This window comes from Zonotrichia leucophrys, chromosome 1A (genome assembly GCF_028769735.1).
Source record: "Zonotrichia leucophrys gambelii isolate GWCS_2022_RI chromosome 1A, RI_Zleu_2.0, whole genome shotgun sequence".
Taxonomy (NCBI): domain Eukaryota; kingdom Metazoa; phylum Chordata; class Aves; order Passeriformes; family Passerellidae; genus Zonotrichia; species Zonotrichia leucophrys.
The window spans coordinates 7844805-7869702 of NC_088170.1; the positions used below are offsets into that span (position 1 = coordinate 7844805).

General features: G+C 40.2%; 1 protein-coding gene across 3 annotated transcripts in view; it reads right to left on the reverse strand.

Annotated features, from left to right (window-relative positions):
- The window catches only part of DUSP16 (dual specificity phosphatase 16), a 58660-nt gene that overhangs the window by 25965 nt on the left and 7797 nt on the right, over positions 1-24898 (reverse strand). For all 3 annotated transcript variants that reach the window (XM_064736948.1, XM_064736955.1, XM_064736942.1), the window contains exon 2: positions 4301-4378. The gene's annotated coding sequence lies outside the window, so the exon portion shown is untranslated. The remainder of the gene's footprint in view (positions 1-4300; positions 4379-24898) is intronic.

Below are 24898 nucleotides of genomic sequence, written 5' to 3' on the forward strand. Positions count from 1 at the left end.
TTATACACTAGTCTCAGGAAGGTATCAAAAGATAATTGATTATCAAAATGACATTATGCAAGTGGGGGGGAGGTGGGGAGGAATCTTGATAGTTATGTTGAAATTTTCCCACCCAGGAAAAAAGTATTCTGCAATTTTTAAAATTTCTCTTAACATGTCCTGTCACAAATTTTGATTCGCTTTTATTCACATCAAAGGTTGCCAGATACCAAATCCAGTGAACTCAATGAAAACTTTTCCACTGGCTCTAGTGGGAATTGGCTCCAGCTCCTTTGCAAGCTAGACAGTTTGTTCATGAACTAGACAGTTTATTTTGATGGATAAATTGCTGACTTAAAGCTCAAGTAATAACAGGAAAATATAGCAGCTGAGAAAGTACAGAACTCTAAAATGGATGCTGTTAGAAATAACTTAATCTTTAATTTGCAACTTTCAGTTTGAGTATGCTTCTTATCTTCTAAAAGCTTGCTGTTTGCTTTCTCAGCCTTCACTTTCATACAACAGAGGCTTGTTTCAGAAGACTCTTGTGAAGAACTCAAACCAGTCATATCTGGTGACAGAGTAAAGAGCATGTAAAGAACACAGGGCAAGTGGGCTTCAGTCAAGAATCCTTTAAAATAGCCCTATTACCTTAACATACCAAGTACCTTGAAAGGATTCTGCCCATGATGTGAAAGCAACAAACTTAACAGTAATGCCACCTTGAGTTATTGCAACTGAAGTCCTGTTTTGACAGGAACCTCTCAATGGTGCTGGGGAGAAACAACATTTTATGAAGTACAGGATTTTATTTTAATTCTCTCAGTTTCTGGAGCTATCAGTGTTTGGGTGTCTTGCCTGGGACCTATCTAAACAAGAAGAACTGGCAGCCTCTTGCTTTAGGTAAACACTTGAGCACTCATCCTATTCCTCATGACTCCTCTTATCATTCAGCTTCTATGAGGTGTTGAAACATCTGTTTAATTTCTAATGCATTTGTAAAACAGATAAAATTAAATTTCTTGACTGTTCTCTTTCTACTTGTGACTTAGATCTCAATGGTATAGTATCTCTTAAAATGATGTCATACAATGCATTGCCCCAAACAGGCCATTGTGCTGCTGATCTTAAAGCTAGGAAGCCTTCACAGAGTGTTCCATGCTGAAATCAGGATTATGAAAAGTGATCCATAATTGAGCCATGAGAATCTCCCACAGGGTCATTCATGTACCCACTGGGAACACTGCATGTCTGCTTCCTCCTTCTAGAGGGACTGCAACACTGGCACTTTTAAACAAGAAAATTAAACACTAACTCACTATGAAAGGAAAAAGGTCTACACTTTTTCAGTACCTTTACAGCTTTTCCTTATTGTTTAAAGAACCAAACCAGTAATTTCCTACTATCTTGCACACAAACAACAGTGGATGACTAATGTTTACATGTATGTTTAATTTTATAGGATCTCTTCCCTCAGGGATTCCTGTTGGGATCCCAGCTGGTTCAGATGCAGTGAAATAAGCAAATGCCACATTTTTGGTTAAGTGGTTGTGTTTGGTTTTTCAGTCACTATAACTCACATTTTGTATGCACTCCTTTAATTTCTACTGCTATCACTTTGACTCCAAGCAGTTCCTTTCCATCACAACAGGATGATTGTTTGAGTTCTCAGGCTTTAGCTCATATAGAATCATAGAATTATTTAGTTTGGAAAAGACCTCCAAGATCATTAAGTCCAACTGTTAAAGTAACTTGGACATTGCCAAGTCCACCACTCAGCCATGTCCCTAAGCTCCACATCTTTCAAATGCTTCTGGGGATGAGAGGCAGATGTGTTAGGAATACATTTTAAAAACTCTCAGAACAAGAGTCTCTAATTCTACCCCAATTAAGGAACTAGAAAAGAGCTTCTTAAAGCCTTGCTGCAATCTCTGAAAGATTCTGCCTCTCTTACGAAGATAACCTTGAAGTTGAACCTTGCTGTCATAAATGTGTGGCTACGTCACTAATCCTGCTTTGTCAGGAGCCTCAGCAGTGCTCCCACGTCATGCATAACTGACAAAATCACTTTACAGCACCTGAACAAGGTCCTGATGGGCAGCCTTTATGGACTCAGCTGAAACACCTGACAGAGTTGGCTTTTTTGAACTGTGTATTTTTCTATTTTTAACAGGCAAACACACGTACAAATGAGAAAAACATTATCCTCCCCTAGAGTCCTTTTCATGGTTCTTAGGGTGGGCACCCTTGTAAAAGAAAAACTGAAAAGCTGAATTAAAATGCAAATGTAGAACATCCCAAACTGCAGGACACAAGCTACTGCTGGCTGTTACAAAAGGGGTATTTGGCTTCAGGGTTACTGGGAGTGGCAGTGGTTCAATAGCTGGTGCCAATACCACCAGCACCAGAGCCACATGTGATACTGGACAAAGTGTACACAAACTAGAGAGGAACTGCAGATCCAGGGACCACAGGGTGAATTCCTACTCCTGCAAGAACCATTCCCTCACCAGACTCAAAATATGGAAATAAATTGTGTTCTGATAAATTGTGTCCTTTTCCCAGTGCTACAAGACATTAAGTGACAGCTGAGAGAGGTCCAACCCTTGCTCAAGATGCAACTCTGTGTTCAGAAACACAGAGTGTCTATGGAGCACAAGGGAAATAAAATTTTTAATTGAAATTGAGGAATAGCTGTTCTTTTGAATCCAGCAAGCAAGCCAGTAAATTCCAGAGATCAACAACTATGTAATAAAGTGCAAAGTCTGGGGAAAAAAACAGTAGTTGAAGTTAAAGAAGCACATATGTATTACCTGCCATTGTGCAGTACACATAGGAGTGAGATAACAAATGCTCATCAATTCAAAGAGCTCTGTTAGCAAGGGCTCGTGTCATTCCCTCAGCTCAGGGGAATGAGGGTGTCTTGGGCTTTTTGGATGAGTCAAATAAGCATCACTATCTCATAAACACATCATTTCCTCATGCTTCCTGGCAGGGAGGTTGAAGAACAGACAGTTTCCACCACCCTCTGAGCACTCCTCACTGTGGTGCAAGATTGGACAGCAGCAGAGAAAGTCACTTAAATAGAAATGCATAGATTTTTTTTTTAATGTCACTCATGTACCATGTTCATAAAAAAGAAGCAGTTTAAAAAATTTCACTTTTGTTTATCTATGGGTGCTCCCTCTTCTCCTACTTTTAACATACCTGTACTTTTATCCTATATATGCAGTGTGTTATGCATAGTGTTAATTTTCTCTTCCTTATAGAAACACAAGCCACACACATTTTAGATTATACACTCTACCACTATGAGAAAGACAAGTGTAATGCATTGGAAAAACTACAGATGAAGGAGGATTTTCTGTTCAGTACTCTTGTCCTTCATCCTGCTTGACTTATCACTCAACTTTGATTACTAGTTCTAAAGAAAAGTCTTCCCACTTCTTTGTGCTCATCAATGTGAAAACAGACACAGAGAGAGTCAGAAAGGAAATCAACCTCCCACAAATACACTGCATAAAAGACATCCAGTTAAGATTTTTAAGCTCACTCTATTTCTACCCCTACTGCTCAGCAACATTTTTACCACTGGCACTGAGACAGCTGGGCTAAGCAAGAGGAATGGGCCTTCCATTTTGATAACAGACGTTTCCTGTCACACAAATAATCATATTTGAAATAATATATTATATTATTTCAAAATAAAACCAAAAATCACACCAAACCACCACATTTTGCTGACCCACTCAGCATAGCTCTCAAACATCTGCAATGTTCTGGCAAATATCATCCAGGCACCATCACCATCTCTAAACAATAAGCCAGGTTATCATCACTTGTTTTTACCAAGGAGCCAATCTCTTTGACATTCCCAGTGAAACAATAAACATTTATTAAATGTGACCACAGGGAAACCTGCCTGGCAGAATGTGGCCTCCTGGGAAGCATTAGAAGAGGTTGCTGATGTGTTACATCACTCTATTCAAATGACACTCAGACTTAATCTGGGGACTCCCTTCTCCACCCAACTGAGCCAGAAACTCTTTCCATTTCAAAATAATTTTTCACTGCAGGTTCATTGCATATAGGTCTGGGGCAACCAGAATGAAAGATTATTTAATCTGCTTCAAATAAATACTATAATACATTACATTTTTAGGTTCCTATTGCCTGGGACACTAGACAACCAGGAAAAGTGTCAATGGATTTAAAAAAAATGGTTCTCCCTCTATGACCTCCAAGTCAAAGCAATGGAAAATTTTGGAGTATGAATTTTTTATTAATTTATTATTATTTAATGTCAAAAGCTGTTACTCACCTACATTTAAGTCACAATTTATATGGTCTGAACAGGACAGAAGGTGGTCCACATACAAAGGCCAACAGAAGGAATTACCTAAACACAGGAAAATAATAATATTAATAATAACAGTAATAAAATCCTTATTACAAGGTTAAAAGACACCAAAAATACCCAGACAAACACCCCCCAACCCAAACCAGGAAATGGATTTTACACTTTCAGTGCAGTCATTTGCTGTACAACTCCCCCAAACATGTGAAAACCTAGGTGAGAAGTTATTTATGAATGCTGGCATTCATTTATATGGAATGGGTCCAAAATAGAAAGTTACACTGCACTGATTTTCTAAAAGAAAAGAGAAGAAAACCACCACAGCAAATCCCTCTACTGTCTTTAAACTGAAATTAAAAAAAAAAAAAAGGTGGAGATGCTTTAAAAAAACCCAACAAACAAAAACCAGCCAGTGATTGCCTTCCAAACTCTGACTCATCTCACTCCTAGAAAACCAATCTACAGCTCAGCATTAAAAGTGATGCATTTGCATGGAAATAAACAAATTCACAATCGCTTGATCAGTACCTATTAATGGGAAAGACTGCCACAAGTAAGTGTGAATACAGCTGTATTTTGCATGGACAGAGACCAATGAAACAGGACATTTGTGTAATTAAGCCCACCTCCCCACACTCTAAAAAAACCAGCACTGGAAACTGGTGACACTAGAGTCACCAGTCATTACACACAGTCATACCCATACAACTTCTACCCAAAGCACCTGCTGTTCAACAGGAACAAATTAAATTACAACTTTTACACAGGGAAGCAAAGATAAACACATCAGCATTGGTTCCAAACTGTTTCCTGGGCAGCTAAACCCAAGATTCAAATCATGGCTGCCAAGAGATGACAGCTTCCCTTAATCACTGTGATATAAACCATGACAAGAAATTCTTGCCAAGCAGTGCCTTGCTGTGAGATCCAGGAGTGGCTCTGAAGCACGGAGTAAAGGATATGACAACTGAGAGGAGCCACCCCAGCAAAGGGCTGGGCATGTTATGGTGAACAGCCTGAAAACTCAGAGCATCCCACAAGGAAAAGAACTACAGGGATCAATCACCTCTGTCTTTAGGCAAATGGCAGCAGTAGAAATGGGGTGAGAACCCTTCAGACAATACTGAGGTTACAACCCAGAACAGGCTTTGCTCACTGGGCTCATCTCTTGACTGGGACCCTGTGTTTTTCCCTGGAAGGACCCAGGCTGGAGATCCTTTCTCTTCCATCATTAGTAATGCAGGCATATGTATGTGAGAGCAGCAGGGCAGAGAGCTGGATGAGAAGATCTGTTGAAATTGGGCTGGGTCCTTTTCCCCCCTCTGCCTGCTCCAGATTCTCACTCCTTTCTGAGCCTCAGGAAGAGGCTCTGCAGACCTCTCTTGCTCCTTTCCATAATCCAGTGGCAAAAGCCTGGCAGAAGGCAACAGAGAAAACTCATCCTACTCATTGTACTTGTTGCTATCCCTTTTTCCTATCTCATCCCAGAAATGAACACTGAACTAATGCTCAGCACTGATGAGGCCCTGGCTAGAGACAGATCTGAGACCACCTTGTGACAGCCCAAGGAAACAAAGTCCTGAGCCAAAAAGCATCTCCCCTTTTGCTCCTTAGTGCCTCACATGCAGCTCCTGAGGTCCCCTGAAAGCTATCAGGTATCCTTCACACTCAACAGTTCCTGCCTCTCTGTGCCATCCATGCCATGCCACGACTCCTTCTGCCAGCCACACCTCTCTGACGTTCTTACAAATAAATCAGCTCTCACCTCAGGACACTATATTGCTTTGCCTAATTTAATAAATACATGTGAATCAAGTGTTTAAAGCAGCCCCCAAGAGGGGTCATTTCACCACAGGGAATGATTAATTCTGCTGAAGAGCAGATGAGAAACAAAGCATATACTTAATTTCAACACTGTTTACTGGAAGGAGGTGTCACATTTTAAGAACAGGATCCACTCATGATTGAAGACTGAACTGCTGTAACTTCAGCCATAAGCATTAAGCATATTTGGAAATTCCCTGGCAAAGCTGTTTAAGGAAAAGACATTTCCTGTAATTTTCAGAAACATTTCATATCCCTCTCCCCTCCCCTTTTCAGTCTTGGTGGTAAGGGAGGAAAGAGAGAGAGAGAATACCATATTACCATTAAGTGAAATATGAATGAGCCACCCAAGTTTAAAGTGGAAACTTCAGCTATTTGTGCTTAGAAAAAAGTTTAAAAAAAGTCTTTCATCATTAAGAGGCCAGGATTATTCTGCTGACTTTAGAAAAAGAAATATACATAATTTCAATTAGGGTGAGTTACAGAAGGATATAAACTTGTCTTTATACTCACTTCTGGCAAATAAGAAGTCCTCCAGGCCTTATTTAAATATCTTTTTCTCTTTTCCAGAATTAAAAATTGAAGCCTTTTTTTCTCCTCTCTTGCTCAGGGCCTTCCCTAAACTGCAGCTAAACAAACCCAACCAGTGGGGTTATGCAGAGCATTCCTCTCATGGCAGAGAGTGAGGAGAATTGAGCAAGAGAGAAGCCAGGGAGAGATGGAACAGTCAAATGTGACAGCATTCCTCTAAGGATGATGTCTCTAAGGACATCACCACCTTCCCCTTTCTCCCAAAAATCTAATCTTGTATGAAGTATCTGGTATAATATTTATAAAATTTACAGTAAGTTAGAAAATTCTTTCACTTATCTATGTAATCCAAGTCTGAAGAGATCCAATCCAATACCACAGCATATAACACATGAATTCACAAACCAAATTAAAACTGAAGGACAACTGAACTGAACGACAACTGCCTATCCCCACAAAACACATCACAAGTGCTACTTTGGCCCTGCACACCAAATGGCAAAGATTGATTGTCTAATTGTGACCAATTGCCCACACCTGCCAGCCTCTACCAGCAACTGTATGGTAGATTTCAAAGGCACAAAGAAAACAAAGAAACACAATGAAAACCTTAAGGTGTTGAACTAATTCATAAATCCTCAAGCTGTTGCAATTCCAGCATATCTGTACTATTTGTATGACATGGGTGCTTTACAGCAGCATCTTTCACAACACCAAGGTTTCCATCTCCTACACAAGCTTCACGTTCTGGATCACCTGTTCTGTAGCTCTGCAGACCAACACAGAGACTTCTGTATTTTCATGGTCATCTTTTTGCTGAGAAACAGATTAAAAAGAGGAGTGCTCTGAAGAGTAGTGCTAAATAAACATCAAGCACAGCTGTTATAATAGTCCATGCTACTTCTTTCAAAGGCTTACCAGGAAAGAGGGTAAGATGGGATCCCAGATTCTTCAGAGTGGTTAACTTTTAAACATAAGGCATTCTGCCTAATGAGAACCTTTGAGGGGGAGACATCCAAATAATATGGTCCTGCAAATAAGGAGCCAAAAACTAGATTTAAAAAAGGGTAACTCTGATCTACTTCGTGGTCACTGTCTGATAAAAACAGAAGGTGGATCTGAAACCAAGAACTAGGATGGATTAAAGACAGAGGATAATGATGGCAATTCTATTAGGGAAATTAATCAGAATAGCTTCTGGGGAAGGCAGGGATGAATTTGTTGCAGCAGACTTTTTATTCACTCTTCTCTTAAATTAAACTGAATGACTAAAATGAGTCAATCTCCTTTAAGGACAAAGACTTGTAATCTGCTTGCGTGGTATGGAACAACGTGGGTTAAAACATTCTGGTCTTTTACCCATTTGAGGAAATGACACCAGCTCTCCCGGAAGGCAACATGCACATTCAACCCCTTCACATCAGGGCATGAGAAAGTTTGAAAGGAATTTTTTTTTTTTAAACTGTCAACATTAATACTTTGTTTCTTCCTGCTTGTGTCTGAAAACAGCACTGCACTGCGCTGCATGCATGTCCTGTCAGCTGTACAGGGAAATATCTAGAAGTTTAAAAAAAAAAAAAAACTAATAAAAGTGTTGATTAAGTTTGTTATCAAACTCATTTTAAAGCCCTCTGCATGCTTTATGCAAAATAAATATTGCCACTAGTGTATGCTACATAGTGATAAAAACATGCAGAACCATCTTCAGATGGGAGGCTGGGCCAAATAAAACATTGACATTACACATATGTAAGCTCAGTCCTACTCATTACAGCAGTTAAATTTAATTGGGTTTCTCCTTAAATGACATTTACATGGCAAGGAAACAGAATAGATGCCGGAAAACAGCAAGTCCACAAACAGGGGACAGCCCAGCTATCTTCAAGTGGGAGTAGAAAAGGAAACTTTGAGGAATATGCTGTACAGCAATGGCTCACAATTAACAAGCAGAAATAAATCAAGTTGTTATATGTTCCCAGAAATTAAACAGTTGCAGTAATCCTGCTCAGAGGCCTCCATTCTGGGCTGTTCAGGCTATGATATGGAGTGATGGCTGAATTGCAGATGAGGCACAGAAAACAAATTAACAGACCCCTAGATCCAGATGATTGTGACTCAAATCTCTCACCATGGTGTAAGACTACTGACAGCTCACACTCTGGGAACAGAACATGCTTTCATACCTAATTTGTACCCACAAAGGTAACTATGATGGCTTGCTTATTAAAATTGCTTTCAAATATTAACTCAATTGACAAGATGGTACCAGCAGGGCCTCAGTCAGGAACAGAAGCAGGAGTCATGGTACCTCACTGAGCTGTGATCCCGGTCACATCCTCTGGTGTGCCTTTCCCAAAGGATCCCAAATGTTTCTCTGGATTTGAATAATGTTATACAAGACCTGCAGCAGGGCCAAAGTCACATTTCTAACATGGTAACCACATGGCTGAAAAGAGAAGCTGCACACATCTGTACAATGGGAGAAGGAGGGCAGAGGATGACTTCTGTTCCCCAGCTGTGCCTCTTGCATCACTACAAACCTTACCACTGAAGTAGAATTAAAGAATGGTTTGGGTTGGAAGGGACCTTAAAGTCCATCTCATTTCAACCCTCCTGCCATTGGCAGGGACATCTTCCACTATCCCAGGTTGCTCCAAGCCCTGCCCAACCTGGCCCTGGACACTTCCAGGGATGGGGCAGCCACAGCTTCTCTGGGCACCCTGTGCCAGGGACTCACCACCCTCACAGGGAAGAATATCTTCCCAATCCCTAAACACACCCTGCCCTCTGTCAGGTTGAAGCTATTCCCCCTTGTCCTATCACTCCACACCCTTGGAACATCTCTTGTAGTTTCCCTCCAGGTGCTCCTGCCTGATGTAGAGAATGAAAAGTGACCTAACCATGAAATACAGAAACCCCCTCGAGAACAACTGACAAAATGCAACCACCATTTTATGTAGAGAGCAAGAACCAAAAGGGACCAGGATTTTTGTAATTTTGAAGGGAAAAAATGAACAATACCAAACCAAGGGAGTAAATTATGTTATTATCTGATAGGCATATTACTCAAGGACCAGGATCAACAAGAAATGTTTTTTAGCAACCTCTCTGGTTTATAACAGAATTCTGAATATCAAAGAGAAACTAAATATACTCCCTTAAAATACACCCATATTATCCCATGTGATGTGTGCTTACATGTATGCACAGCTCTGTACAAAACTATAAATGTTACATTTCTTCAGAATCTGTAGAAGTGTCTTGTTTTACAGCCCTTTAAAAAGCAACTGGAAAGGCACTGACTATTGTCAAAGTAATCCCAAGCTTGGAGAGTTTATAATATTTCTGCAAAAACTGAAGTAATACATCAACAGAATGGATCAACTTCAGGGCATGCAGAGCCAACTAAAATACTTGGAAAGAAGTTTATCATCTGCAAACTGCAAGATCCTTGTATTTCTTAAGTATTCAGCAATGGAACAAGCATTGGTTCCTTGTCAACAATCATGGATACATCAATAAATGATACTGATTGGTTTTATAATAGCTTACTCAGTCTATATAAATTCCTGCTGATACCCTTGGCACGTGTTCTGGCAATTTGCAGACAGACTTCCAGTCTGCATGTGAGCAGCCAATAAGAACGAGTTGGGATTTGGTAGCAGTCCTGAGGTTTTTACCTCCAGAAACTGATCCTGAAGGATGAAGGTATATGATGGGTGGTCCTTAATCACTTCCTTTATGTGAAAACTGAGGTCAGAGTAGAAAAAGAGCCAAGGAAGGAAGTCTGCAGCACCCCTCAAACACCCCCCACCTTCCTGAACGACTCCTTTAACAGTTTAGAGGGTTAACTTGCAGTTTAAATGAAGTAGTCAGAGGTTGGGATAGAAATAAACAGCTTGCACAAGCAAGATACTGTGCTATTAAGTTTTTATAAGTGACTTAAAAATTAGGTCAGTCTAATTTGTGGCTGATACTTTGTTCTTTCACTACTATGAACTCACAATGATGTCAGTCTCATGTTCAAACATGCCACATTTAGCAGCGCACAGGCTTCCTGAGAGACTCTCTCAACCTTCCTTTGTGCAAAAGGCTCCTGCCAGGTTCTTAGCTCATACTTCACTGACTCAGGCATGCCACTCCAGTTTCAAGGCAGTTACACTGGCTTCCCGTCAAATACTGCACACTTTGGGGTTTTTTTTCTTCCTTTTCTATTTTTTTTTTTTTATTTTGTCTAACTTTACTAACTAGAAGTTTAGGAATATGTGTCTGTATTCAGTTTATCATTTTAGGCCTCACCTTCCTCACAGCATCCAGAAGAGAACCACTCACTAAAAGGTGCAGGAAACAGGTGTTTTTAACTAATTCAGCCCAATAATTTCAATAACTAAAGGGGGCCTACAAAAAAGTCAGAGAAGGGCATGTAGTGATAGGACAAGAGAGAATGGCTTCAAAATGAAAGGGAACAGGTTTAGATTATATATTAAGAAGAAATAGAAATTCTTTCTTATGAGGGTGGTGAGGCCCTGGCACAGTTGCCCAGAGAAGCTGTGGCTGCCCCATCCCTGGAAATGTCCAAGGCCAGGTTGAACAGGGAACATTCTCCCAAACAGGCACAATCAGATTTTTGTGTGAATATCCTCTTAAGATGAGGGCACAAAAATTCTTAGGTGAGAGTAAAGGAAAGCCCTCTATAAATACAATGGTAGGTAAAAAAACCCCACAAACCAGGTCACTGGTTAAAAATGGTCACCTGCAAGTTTGTTCTTAGCAATCCCAATTCTCGCCATTTGGCTCAAGTTTGTGCCTGTCACTAAACAGCTATACTAAACATTGCTGCAGTGAAGATGCACACACTCTCTGTTTCCCACTGCAGAGACTTTACCTATAAACACCAAGCTGGAGCAGAAGGAAAAGAGGAAAAAGTGGCCATTTTTATGCTGCTAAAGCATTTCTCTTGGGGCTATGCTATGAGAGATGTAATGATAGCCCAGGCTCTCCCACTCTCATTCATGAGGTCACGTTCACAACTTATACAGACATTTTTATTTTGGTTTTTTTGGTAGATTTTAAACTATTATGCCAGTATGTTCAAACCTGTATTACATATTTATGCAACAATGCTATTGCATGAACCCTTAACATCCTTAGAAAAGCATCCCACTCTGTCTCAGGAAAAGGCACATCATCCCACAATCATTTCCAGCACCACAGAAAATCCCAGGTACTTTATGATAGAAAACAAACAGATGTGGTCCACAAGAACTGCATATCCAACAGATCCCTGCTGTTCCTGCTGCATCTGCAAGTGCCCAAGGATACAGGAAAGGCAGGTCTTGCAGGGAGAGGTGGTATCTTTTATGAGAGGTTAGTATGAAGTGATAAGGAGAGGGAGGGCATGAACTCCAGATGCACAAGCCCTTCCTCACATGCACTGACGTGAAACAGAACCAAACTGTGACACAGAAACAGCAGCCAAGGCTTCCAAAACATCTCCACATCCAGCCTGTCCCTCTTCCCAAACAGGAAAAGAAGTCCAAAGCACATCCCCAAGCATGTCATAAATTACACAGTGAATCATATTCTTATGGAAAGTGTCTGGCTGAAGTCACACCACTGGAAATATGTGATAAATGCACAAAGAAACCTAAAAGATAGCCTCAAAGAAAGAACACTCTCCCCACCCAAATTCTTGGAGTTAATACCAAGACAAGAAAATCCTGGAGTCATCTTGAAGTTACTAGATTTTTGGTAGATTTTTCCCATAAACAAACTTTTCCCTGGATTATAAAGTTGTTTATTGCTATTAACTGACACTTGACCTAGCTTTATATTCACTGGTTTTTTTCAATATTTAAGTGAAGTTTGTGTTCCTGAAACCTTGCCTGTTTCCACCAAATAAGTTAGTTGAAACTGAAAATATTCTTCTCCTTACAAACCCCTCTTGCACCTGTTTAAAAATACAAAAATGTTTGTATTTTCTGAAAAATTAAACAAACAAAAATCCACCCAAACAAATAAAAGTCCTCACAAAAACACCATAGGAAAATTACTTTCCTTTAGAGTGTTTTCCAGGTTACTGCAAAACTTTGACCATTTCTAGATACAACTTAAAATGTAGTGCATTAATCAAAATTCCAGAATTAGAAGTTTCATCCTGCAATGCAGTGAGGAGACAGTAACTTAGGTCTTTTAAAGTAAAACAAATTTTCTTCTCCTGGAGTTCCAAGCTGACTTAGGTAGCAGTGACAAAGACAGCAGGTGATAATAAGCATATTTACCAAAGATAGCAGGGGAAATTAAGCACATTTACCTTTATAAAGTCATGACAGAGATAGAAGTAGTTGATGTGTTTGTTACCTGCGGTCATTCTGCTCATTTTTTAAATTTTATTTGAAATGTTATCTGGAGCTGTTTTGCCCCTGGGAATGGTGTGTGCAGTTAGGCTCTCCCCAGGAACACCAAGTGGCATAAAAAGATTAACCCTGGTGCTTTGAGCCACAGAGCAAAAGGAGCCAACGCCTACCAATGAACACCAAAAGCATTTCAGATGTGCAGACTAAGGTGAGAAATGTTTTGCAGCAGGCTTCATCCCTGACTGCCCCTGCCCTCCCTGATAGGATTCTAGCACGGGTCAGAACGTGCAGGAAGAGAGCTGAGCACACGCACAGCAAAGGGGGGAAGGAGAAGGGCTCCTCCCACCCTCTTCAGCTTTCTTCCTCTGCAGCCACACCACTGGGCTCAAGGCAGAGCAGGAATGCCTGGGGCATGTGCTTCCAAAGGCAAGTAATCTACAGCCTGGGAGATGGCAAAGATCAAGCACAAATCCAAATAATTCTTTCGAACATCTATGTTTTAATGTAGATTAGACTGCCTTGGAAGAGGCAAAATAAATAAAACCTATTACTTAGTTCTAGTAGAAAATGTATCTAGGCTGCAATGCCTATCCAGGACTAAAACATTCTTCCTAAACTTGTTCTCACCATCAGCTTAAAGCCCAGTCTTGCCAAGGTTTAGCTTTCTGGCACTCTATTGAAAGCATAACCACATAAGACCTTGCTGAGAACCAGCTTCAGGTTTGGCAGGGAGACCACCTGACATCAAAGGTATGCTTAAGGCCATATCCATGAATTTTAGTGAAAAAGCAAGAGGCTGCAGGTTTTAGAGGTTTTAGAGGTTTTTTAAATGGGTTTGGCAGCTAAATTATTCTGATATTGCATGCACGCTTTGGTGCAGGACAGCATGCAGGGGAGATGCTTAAACCAAAGACTTATGAGCTACCTCTGAGCCAAACCACCAGTGTAGAGCTCAAGCCAGCCTTGATAAAAAGGAGGGTTTATTTGTGCAAGCTCACTTCATGGCACAGCTAGAGATCTTTACATACCCAAGCTAAACCTTTCCTCCTTGGCAATCCACAGTGCAGGGCAGATGGACCAGGCTGAGCATCTCTAGGTGCACCATCCCAGAGTGCCATGTCCAAAATTATTTGGTACTGTAATGGCAGTATTTGCTGCCATTACATTACCAAACACTGGACAAAGCAGAGATCTCTAAGCTTGTGTTATTGTTCCTGCTCAGATACACAAAGAGTGTAAGGAATGGAAAATAAACTTGCCACCAGCACAAACAAGTTGCTGCAGACAACAGGGACTGTGTATGGAATTGAGTGAGAAGCATGCTGGAATAACTGAAGGAGAGGAAAAATACCCTAGTGCTCCAAGAAGATCAATTAATCTGTAAAATGTACAGTATTCCCCAGGATACACCTTTGGTTTTAAACAAAGTATGCACTGCTTGGATGGGAAAAGGAAACTTGGCCACACAGAATTCCCACTCCACTGGTACAAATGGATGGTGCCAGGGCATGAAGGTCCAAAGCCCTGCTGCACAGTCTGAAGTACAGTATTGTCCCACATGCTGGACTGCCATGGATTTTTGGTGTGTTGGAGGTAAAACTGAAGTCAATAGTGCCTTTCAGCACAGGTCTGTAGAGTCAGGTATGAGCCAGCCCCAGCGTGATGATTGCTCACAGTGTCAGCACAGCGTCCTTGTTCTTACACAGCACAATAGGGACGCTCATTATCACATGAGCACCTCCCTCAGGGCTGTTCCCTCAACCAAGGAGTAATTATTTAACCGCAGTCCCATCTCCTTTGCATTCCCGTTAAAGAAAATCTTATGTGGAAAGGTAAGAGCTTGGCTACCAGTCCTTGGCCCAAACATCCTCCTGCTAGAGCTGTATTTCTTGCCAAGGCCTCACTGTTTTTACTTCAGGAGTTTGCAGCAGACAGACTGTGCCAAATCCAAAGAACTCTGTCATTAAAAGAAAAAACTAACAGTAGCAAGTGATCTCCATGCTTTGCTAATCTTGTCAAACTGTACAGGCAATTGCAGTTAATAAAAGTATTCTGAGGAAGCTTAATGGCAGTTTTAGAGCCAGAGCAACTGTGTTTCAGGTAGACTGGTATGAAGAAAGCAGCAGAGAAGAAACTATCTCTTGCTGTACCTTTAGCCCCACTCAAACAAGAAAAGGACCCCCCAGGGAAACTGCCCTACTTCAGATAGCAATTTAAGTAGCACAGATCTACCCAGGAACATCAGCTTCTCTCTCTGCCTGCCCAATGAAAACACCCTTTCTACCAGCACCTGAGCTTGTAACCACAGAAATAGCAAGATCCTTCTCTGCATGAGCTGCTTAAAAGCATTTGAGGTCTTTCTTCCAAAAGAATAAACAGACAAAGTTCACCAGCTCCAAGAAGAACATGTGAAAAAACACTCACCCTGTCCCAACTCAACAAAGATAGAGATGTGCAGTAAAATGCCCTGCTCCACTACACTTGGCACCTACTACTGCATGTGACACCTACAGCTTAAAGCAGTGGCTCCCAGATGGGGCAAGGAATAGTCTAGGTAAGTATCTTTTAAGATGTCTAGCTTGGAAAAATCATAGTCATATCCAAAATTCTTTTGGTGAGCAACTGACATCAAGTGAAAGATTTACTGACTTGGAACTCATGTTTCTTTTTAGGGATAAATGATCACAGAGAACCAGACTAAGAATTTAAATATGGGTGCCTTTTTGTATTTTTAAGGCATGGTCAAATCCTCCTGAGGCCTTTCACAAGCTGTATCTCTATCCAGCAAGACTAAAAGGCAATTCCCATGGTAATCCACCCCAACCCTGGGTTTTTCAGACATTCAAATGCATTCAGGTCTATCCCTGAGAAAGCTTTTCTAAGGAGCAAGTTCCCTGTCTGAACCCAGCAATTAGATTACCAGCACTTTCAGACACAGACAAAATTGCAAAATCCACCTCCAGACTACTGATGCCCCAAGCAGGAATGGTGATGCATCCACCATGGCAGAAGCATTTGGAACTCCACAGAGAGAGAGCAGCCTGGAGGAAACAGTGCCATCACTTTGCTGAGATAGGCATCTTTTGATTGTCTCACAACAATTAAGAAAACCTTAAAGTTAAATAATTATGAAGGAGAAGAGCAACACTGGGCCACCGTTTATGATTCACAGATTTATGCTAAACCATAAAGAACAAGAGATTAAGCCTCCTAGAAGGACTGGTAATTTTGTTACCCTATTTATACTGTCATCATGATCAACTGTGATTTGATTTTAATATTTGAATGCAGCAGTTATTTAATCTGCTATAACACTATACATATAGCTTAATTGTTTGAGGTTGACATCCTCACTAAGAGATAAATAAATCTGTGGCAACATATACAAACAGTTCAGTGAATACCCAGCATTACATATTAGCACCCAAAAAGACACAGTCAGATCTGAAAGTTCCATCAGAAGACTTGGCCATTTGTTGTAGCTTTGAGTTTTCTAAGAAAACCAACAACCTGAAAATAAATCTCCATTCAATACACACCATCTGCACTAAGTTCCAAGATACCACAGCAACAGCAGTGGTCAAGGGATTTGTCCTGATAGAGAAGAAACAAGTTTACATTAAATGTTTTAGGGATTGTCAGGAACCATCAGGTGTAAACCAATCACCTTGACAGCTCATCTCATCTTAGAGTGGGTGTCAAAATTCAGCTCTGTTAAAACCTCTACAGCAAACCTAATCACATGTTAAGAAAACCAGTACTGCTTGTAATATAATCTCAAGAGAAAAAGCAGAAAGACAGGTATTCACACCAGAAGTTACAGAAAATAACGTGGGTTTATTTGTAAAAGACTTACTTTGAAAATGGCATCTTGTGCATGTCAACTGTTGGCATCATCAACAAAAATAAATTCCTGCTTTTAACAGAAGTAACTGAAAAGACAGGAAACTTAAGATGTCATTACACTTTCTCCTGGATTTTAACCACCACATGTTGCAATAAAAGCAGTGACAGAAAGAAAACATGAGTAACTGATGGCCAGTCTAGAAAAATGCAACACTAGGTAATGGTGTCACTTTCAAATCAAGTCAGTGCACGCTCAAAAAATTTCCAGTACCTTCCTGAAGGAATTCAGCTACCTGCTACAGCCAGCAGGTTCCCCTTTTTCAGTTTCCTTCTCTTACACCATTTTATGTGATGGATTTGTCCCCAGACTTCTACATTGAAGTTAGAGTTCTTCTCATTTTACCACTTCATCCTAAGACACTTCAAACACACAGAAGGATGAGAGATGCTCACCTAGGCACATGATTTCTTCTCTAGTAGCACAGTAGTGTTTCTTTTTGCCTTAACTATGCTGCTCACACCTACACACTGCAGCAAATGTAATTTTTCAGACCTGTTCTTACATGAGATGCATCTTTATTTCCTTATTTAGCCATATAAAACAATATTAGACTGTCACCTCTGTCACACTCCCTCCAAACCATTATTTGCTGAACTGTCTACAAGGACTTTGGCATCAGTACCAAGACTTTTTGTGCTGAACAGAACTGCCTAGGTGAACACTTTGCCTCTGAGACCACCAAACACAGCAGTCCATGGTCTGTGCCTGGCTTGCTGGGTTCTGTAATAAATCTCTTTAATACTGTATGGAAGGGATACTCTAAAAAAAGTGTACACTAAGTAAAAATAAGCTGTGTCTTTGGTTTTGCATGCCAAAGTAAACAAGATTAGTACTCCACAAAGAAAATAACCAAGTTATTTACCACTTTGGAGTTTTACCAAGTATTTGATACAACCAAGCTAAAGCTGAGGATTTTAGGATATTTTCATTACAACTTGTTTTTGAATAATTGGGTCTCAAGACAGCATTATTTTGCACAAAAAAGATGCAAGCTCCAATACCTTTTCTCTACTTTTGGAGTAGAACTTCTTAATCATTCCATTTCACAACAGTGATCAAAACAAGATGAAGAAACAAGTATTTTGATAGCAAGGTCTCTGTGTTCAGCGTTTCATAACAATTTTGTGGCTGCAGAGATGTCATTCCAGACAGAGTGTATCTCAAAATGGAAACCTATCCAGAGGGAAAATGAAATGAACACAGCTGACACAGAAGAAAGAGTTCACTCTACTGCAGCCCAGCCTTCCTTAGCTCCATTGGTGAAATGGCACTGAAGTCAACTGAAGCCCTCTGCACACAAGGAACCATAAGTTGCCATGAGTGCTGATGAGGTAATGTCTTCTCCTAAGGGAAATAAGAACAAACCAACTCCCCAGAGAGTCCATCAGGGGAGGAGGGGAGGAACAACAGGAAGGAGGAAGAACTCACTACGAATCTGGCATCTTTAATTCAGAAAAACATCAGAGCTCTTGCAATTCCCACAAACTAAACAAGGAATCACACTGTGGAAAAGGGGGAAGGGTCCAGCCAATTCTGTTTAGAGAAGGAAGTAAGGGGAACACCAAGCCAAGCCAAGAGGAATTTAATTTGATGGAGAATCTACATTTCAATTTAGCCATTGAACCACTGCAGGTCATGCCAAGGGACATGTTTTGTTCTGTGCTTGTTCTTTACCTGGCAATAGGAAAATAAGCTTTTCCCCTGCTCTTCACTAGAAGGATCCTACACGATGTTGGAAAGGCAGGTCACTGCTGAATGCCAGTGCCCATAACACAACCAGCTCACCACATTCCTGGAAGAGCTCCCACCAAAACCCCTGCCATGCTGCTGTGCTTCACAAACAGTGGTTTAGACACTGCTGGTCGGTCCAAAAGATCCTCAGTTCGAGAAGGGAGAGGAAATGAAAAGCTGCGTGTTTAGCTCCCAGCTGAGTCTGGAAGTTGTGGAAGGTATACATACCACTTCACAAGGAAAGGGAACAGGAAGCCATGAAAGAAAAGAGTCATTATGTTGAAATGGTAACATTTTCTTGAGGTTACACAGGCCAAATGAGCACATCCCAGAAAAATGTGAATCAAAGCCTCAGTAAAGAAACAGAAAGCAATATAAGTGACAGCAGATAGAAAAAAAAGGGAAAAAAAAAACTTTGGAAGAACAGAAGGTATCAGATACAAGAAAAATCATAAGAGCTTATGCACAAAAATCAAAGAGTGCAATTAAATTTGATATCAGGAACTAGATAATAATAACTGAGAAAACAAAACCAAGTTTCTTTGCAAGGGCCCCTCCCACATCGGGTGCTGGCAAAAGGTAAGTTCAAGATGGATTAAGTCAGGACTCACACAGCAGAAGAAGAGGGGAAAAAAGTTGATTAACTAAGAGTAAAAAAGCTTATTAACTAAGAATAAGGCACCATGTTCTCAATATTTATGAGGGGATTAAGTATTTAAGGGTTGAACAGAAAACAGAAATATGTAATGGCCACTAATGGTCACAACAGTCACAAAGCAAGCTATTTCAGCATAGGTACAAAGTGTTTGTAGAAAGTGCTATACATGACAGAAAAGAAGAAAAAGACAAAGATTGCTGAACTTCAGTACCAGAACAAGTTAGTCAAGAGCAGCCACACAGAGCTTTTGACAGACCTTATGACAGGCATAAAGGAGGATATGGCAAGAAATAAGGGAGGATACAGAACCACCCTTCTCTCCCAGACCCAAAGACACCATTAAATTTCCTCACGTGTCTTTGAGCATGTCATCTCCCATTGATTGAAGGGACTTTATGTAGACTTTCTAGAAAGCTCACTTTGAAGTCCATAGCAAAAAGTTTAAAAAAAAATCTAAATTTTAAGATAAATGTAATATTTACAACCATGTGCACCCATTCCCCTACCCAAGGAGGTGGGAATAAACCCTCAGTAGAGTGGTAGAAGGGGAAAAACTCCCAAATTTATGTGTCTGTTGATAGTAGCAACATTGGATGGAACCATTGGGAAGTAACCACTTTAGATTTACACCTGGCTGAAGGACAGAGCTGTGCTGACATGACAGACAGGCTACTTCAGTTGGCTGGTCTGCCAAACCCACATGCAAATTTGGCATAAGTTATCAAAATGCAGTCTTAATGATCTGGCAGAGGGAAAAAAAAACCTCTTCCCTGAATGACAAAAGCCTTGAGCTGACAAAATGTCACTAGAAACATGGCTAGTCCCAACATGCTGTAGGGATGGCAGGCTCACCAGGAGGATGTTCTGGATTCCCATCTGCACAAGACAAGATCTTCTACAACACCATCTCTTCCAGTGTGGAAATTGTGTTGATGATTTAAGTATTTCAGTCCCACCATCCCATTATAGCAGTGCCATGCAGCACCAGGAGCTTGGCAGAGCTCCAGCTGAACCTGCAGAACCCTTTCACTCCAGGCAGGACTCCAAAAACATGTCCTGGTGTCACCATGCTATTACTTAGAGTAAATGTAAGGAATACTCAAAAGCCACAAATTATTGGGATTGAAATTATATAAAAATATAGCATTAGGATTAAAAAGAAATCAGACACCACCACTTGAACAGGAATGGGAGTGCTAAATGGAGTTGTAGGTTTAATCAATACTCCCCCCAGAGCAATGGGCAGAGATGACACAAGCTATTAACAAGTGAGAACAGAGACAACTCTGAACACTGGCACCATTTAAGTTAATATGAAAAGGAAAGAAAACCAGGGTTAAAAATGAATAGACATTACTAGCTATGCATTCTCATGTCAGAAAAGAGATTTTTCATTTTACCAAATAAATATGATACAAAGTAAATGCTTTCGAGTAGGAAGAGGTTTTTATTTCACTTTCCTTTGAAAGATAAGTAATGAATATGCTTGTGACTTCTGATCAGACAGACACACCATAACCTACCAAATGTACAAATTTTACCTGCCTACTTCAGATAGCTATGACATTAAAACTACCTCCTACATGAAGACCATGTCACCAGATTTTCTCAATTCATTATCCCTAGAAAGAGCCTAAGAAGCCTTATCATCTGCAAGGCTATTTTGTTCTCCTAGCTAATTAATTGCCTTACTTAATAATTTTTCTTGTCATATAAGCCATCAAAAAAAACAAAAAGAAAGTCACATTGAGTGAAAGCTTTATAAGATACAAACTCTGGAGGAGTATATGGCTATATATTCACATGTGCACATTCATGTACATGATTTGTATGTGGATGTGTACATGAAAACACATGCACATATATGTCTGTGTCCTGGCCATGTTTTAGAGCAAAAGCATCCTGACAGAACCCAAGCTCTGAATTTGTCAGGTGGCAGGCAAGAGTTTCCAATGGAGCACAAAGCTCCTGGAGCCCTGGGAAGCCAAGACAAGCCAACTTGAATGCACACTGGCAAACAAAGAGTAATCAGCTTAATAGCCTCAATCAATGGCTCCAGCCTTGGTTTCCAGTGGGTAAATCCATGCCATGAATATACTTCTTGCTGCCTCTGCAGAAGACAAGCTTGAGGGGGTACATTCCATGGCAGCTTAAAACAAGCGAAGTCAGGGCTACCAGTGAGCAGCCTCCCTCATGCCAGCTCCCAAGTTAATCCAGCAGGCTGACTCAAAGAGCTACAGCAGTCACAAACTGCCTGTACAACCAAGTAGAATAAACAAATGCAGCAGTAAACGACAGCCAAACAATCTTCAGGCATTTCTGGTTCCCAGCTCTGGCTCACTGTGGGATCCTGACAGACATTCAAGAGTGAGTTTGAAAAGAGAGGCTGAGAAGACGAGAAAGAATCTCAGTACCTGCAAGGCTTTGGCATTACTTGTCACAGAAATGCACTCTGTGTCATCCTCATGTGAGAGAGAGAGCTCCACTACTTTCAGCAGATCCATGTTAACGTTCTCCAATTCCCCTTTTACTGTGACTAAACCCACTTCTTTTGGACAACAAAGGTAATAGCCAGTTGGGCAGAATACAGAAGAAAGGAAAAGACAGCATATAAAGTATTTTACTTCTAAGGTTTTGAGAAAGCAGGTAATTTAAGGTCTGGCATGGAGCAAACAACTACCTAGAGTCTATGGAGCAAACAGTATGATGGATTTCTGGTCTGCTTCAAACCAAACACAAAGAAAATAGGCTACTTGTGAATTTATTCCCCAACTTGGCCTCGAATGAAGTAAGAACAGTCACACAAACTACCCTAAGCAGCAGGCTTAGGGTAGCAGCTACAGGCAGAGGGACTGGGTCAAGCAGCCAGCCGTGGTAACCTTGTCTACATGCACAGCTGGAAAAAAGACACTTTGTCAATAGTCTTTAGCTGCTGTTCTTCTGCTTTGTGTGTTTAGCTTCAGGCTCCTTGGGGCACTGACTACTTGTACTTACAAAGCATTCCCACCAATGGTGCCATTTAGCATAACCCCAAAATGTCAGAAGAAAAACAGCAAAGGCCTGGGGGAGCTGGCACATCTGTACCTGCAATGTATTTAAAGGATATCAGCCTCTTGTACTCAACATATTCTAGAGGCAAACACAAAATTTACCAATTTACCAACTTTTTTCTTTAATATAAGTTTCTCTCCTGTCTATAATAACTGATCTTAAAAGAGCCAACAATAAATCACTAACAGTATGAAGAAAGTAGCAAATTGCAATAGAAGCATTCAGACAGATCATTTTCCACACTTCTTCCCATCCCCTCAGTTGCACTGACAGACATGTCTTTATGTGGACTCAGGAGCATGCTATTTGAAGCTTAAGCCTCTGAACTGTAAAGTTTTCAACTGAAGATATGGTTTATAATGAAAAGTTCTGAAAGCAATTCATTCTTCAATATTTACAAATCCCAAGTGATAAAGACCAAACACACAAACCCACACAATGTTGTTTTCTCAAAAGCCACCACATAATCTCACCCAACATTTCTAAGTTTTAATGTCTGTCTTCAGTTACATGAATTATAAATCACACAAACAGTTTAACAATCTTCAGAAGCTATTTTCTAGATGCACAAATAGTATTTACTACTATGAACCAATTAGAAATTACACCTTTCCCTGTACTTCCTGCAACTTGTCATTAAGACTTTATTCAGACAGCCTGTCAAAAAGGCTTCTGTATGAGGATACACACAGAAAATAACTTTTCTGTTATCTACTCCTGCAAGCCTAGCATTACCAGCCAAAGTGGAATGATCCTATTCTGTTGTCAGACAGAACAGACATTACAACTACAGCTTCTGTGATTTAAATGAAATGTCATTTTCATGTGCAACTGGTGCAGAACTTTTCTTTCATCTTCTTAGAAATACTTTTAATCTCTTTTGACTCTACCTTCTTATCTTCTTCTTCTTCCTTTATTTACTGCACATAGGTATATTTTCTCAACATCTCATCAATACCTCTTTCTATTGTGCCCTGTCGTTTCTCTCTCTCCAGTTCTGTTCCTCACACACATCCTCTTTTTCCAGTATTTTCACTATGACAGAAGTTGACCTTTATAACATACAGCTTTTGAAACTGGAAAAACTGTTTGAAACTTCAGCTTGAGAAAGTGATGAGCCTGAGTATTTTCCCACTGTAGTGCAATTTAAGTGCATTTTGAGTAAAAGCAGGATCACAGCTCTATCCACAGACATCAGAAAATAAAACTACATTTAAAGTTAAACATTTAAACATAAATCAGAACAAAATGTGCAGAATTTGGAATTCAAGGAAGCCCATTTTCCTGCTGCTGGAGAACCTGAAGGATGTGGTTACATGTTGGTGGTTCAATTTCTTTATCAACATCTTGTCCCAAAGCAGCTGATCTACTCAACACCCATCCCACTTCACCTTAAAGAAAGAGTAATTCTATTTTCTATACTACTCCAGCTGTGCTTTCATACATAACAACTGACATTTGAAAGGGAGAGACATTTCAATGAGGAAGTAAGATTTGTATATTCTCATTTTGCTACATAAATTACAAAAATAGGTAAATAAGTAATAAATAGCTAGGTAAGCACAAGGTATGACTGTACAGAAAAGCAGCACCACAAGCTGAGCCAAATACTAAGCACTCAATAGAAATGCCTTACTTTGGTGGATATAACAAGAAGATTTTTGTAAGTGCACTTAATAATTCAGTTAAGCTAAGATATATAAAAATGCTGCTACTGGATATCTACTCCAAAATCTGACAGGTTCTAGGTCAGGGAAAAAGCATATTAGGTGATGTCTCTTTTTTCCTTAGGATCTCTAACATCTACCTTGTAGATGGTTTGTAGAAAGGTTTGCTTTCTTTCTTTTCTTTTTTTAACCAAAACTGAACTGGAGATCACATGTCAATTCTGAGGTGTATATATATATGCTTAGTATGTACATACGCAAAAACTTATATGCCCAACATTGCTCCCGAGTTAATTCATGACATAAATTCTTGGCTTTGAAATACTGAAATACTTAAATCATCAACACAGTCTTACATTTTTTTTAATTATTCATCATGCCACAAAAGTAATTTTCCCATCAAAGTAGACAGCCTCTACAGGGGAAAGGGGAAGGAAAATAAAATGAAAAAAAAGTGGGAAAACCACCATCAGCCTTTAAAAATTCCCAAACCAACTCATCTCTCTAAGCCAGCATTTGCTAAGAGTGTCACTGTATCCAGCTTTTTTCTGTGCCAGCCACTAAGCAGCTCATTCAAAGATATTGTCCCAAAGGCTTCTGAAAGGCCAAGACCTGAACCTCTACCATGGATCAGTCCCCACTTCCCACCCACCCACCTCTCCTACTGCATTACCTCCCTATTGCTGACCTAAACAGTGGACAAAGTCAGTGACTGAAAAGGACATTCTGCCTATTTTAATGCTAAATCTTCCAAATCCTCACCATGACTCAGCTAGAAAGATTAGATGATCATTGGTTGAACTCTCCATATCATGTAAGTAAAAGAAAAAGGTTTAG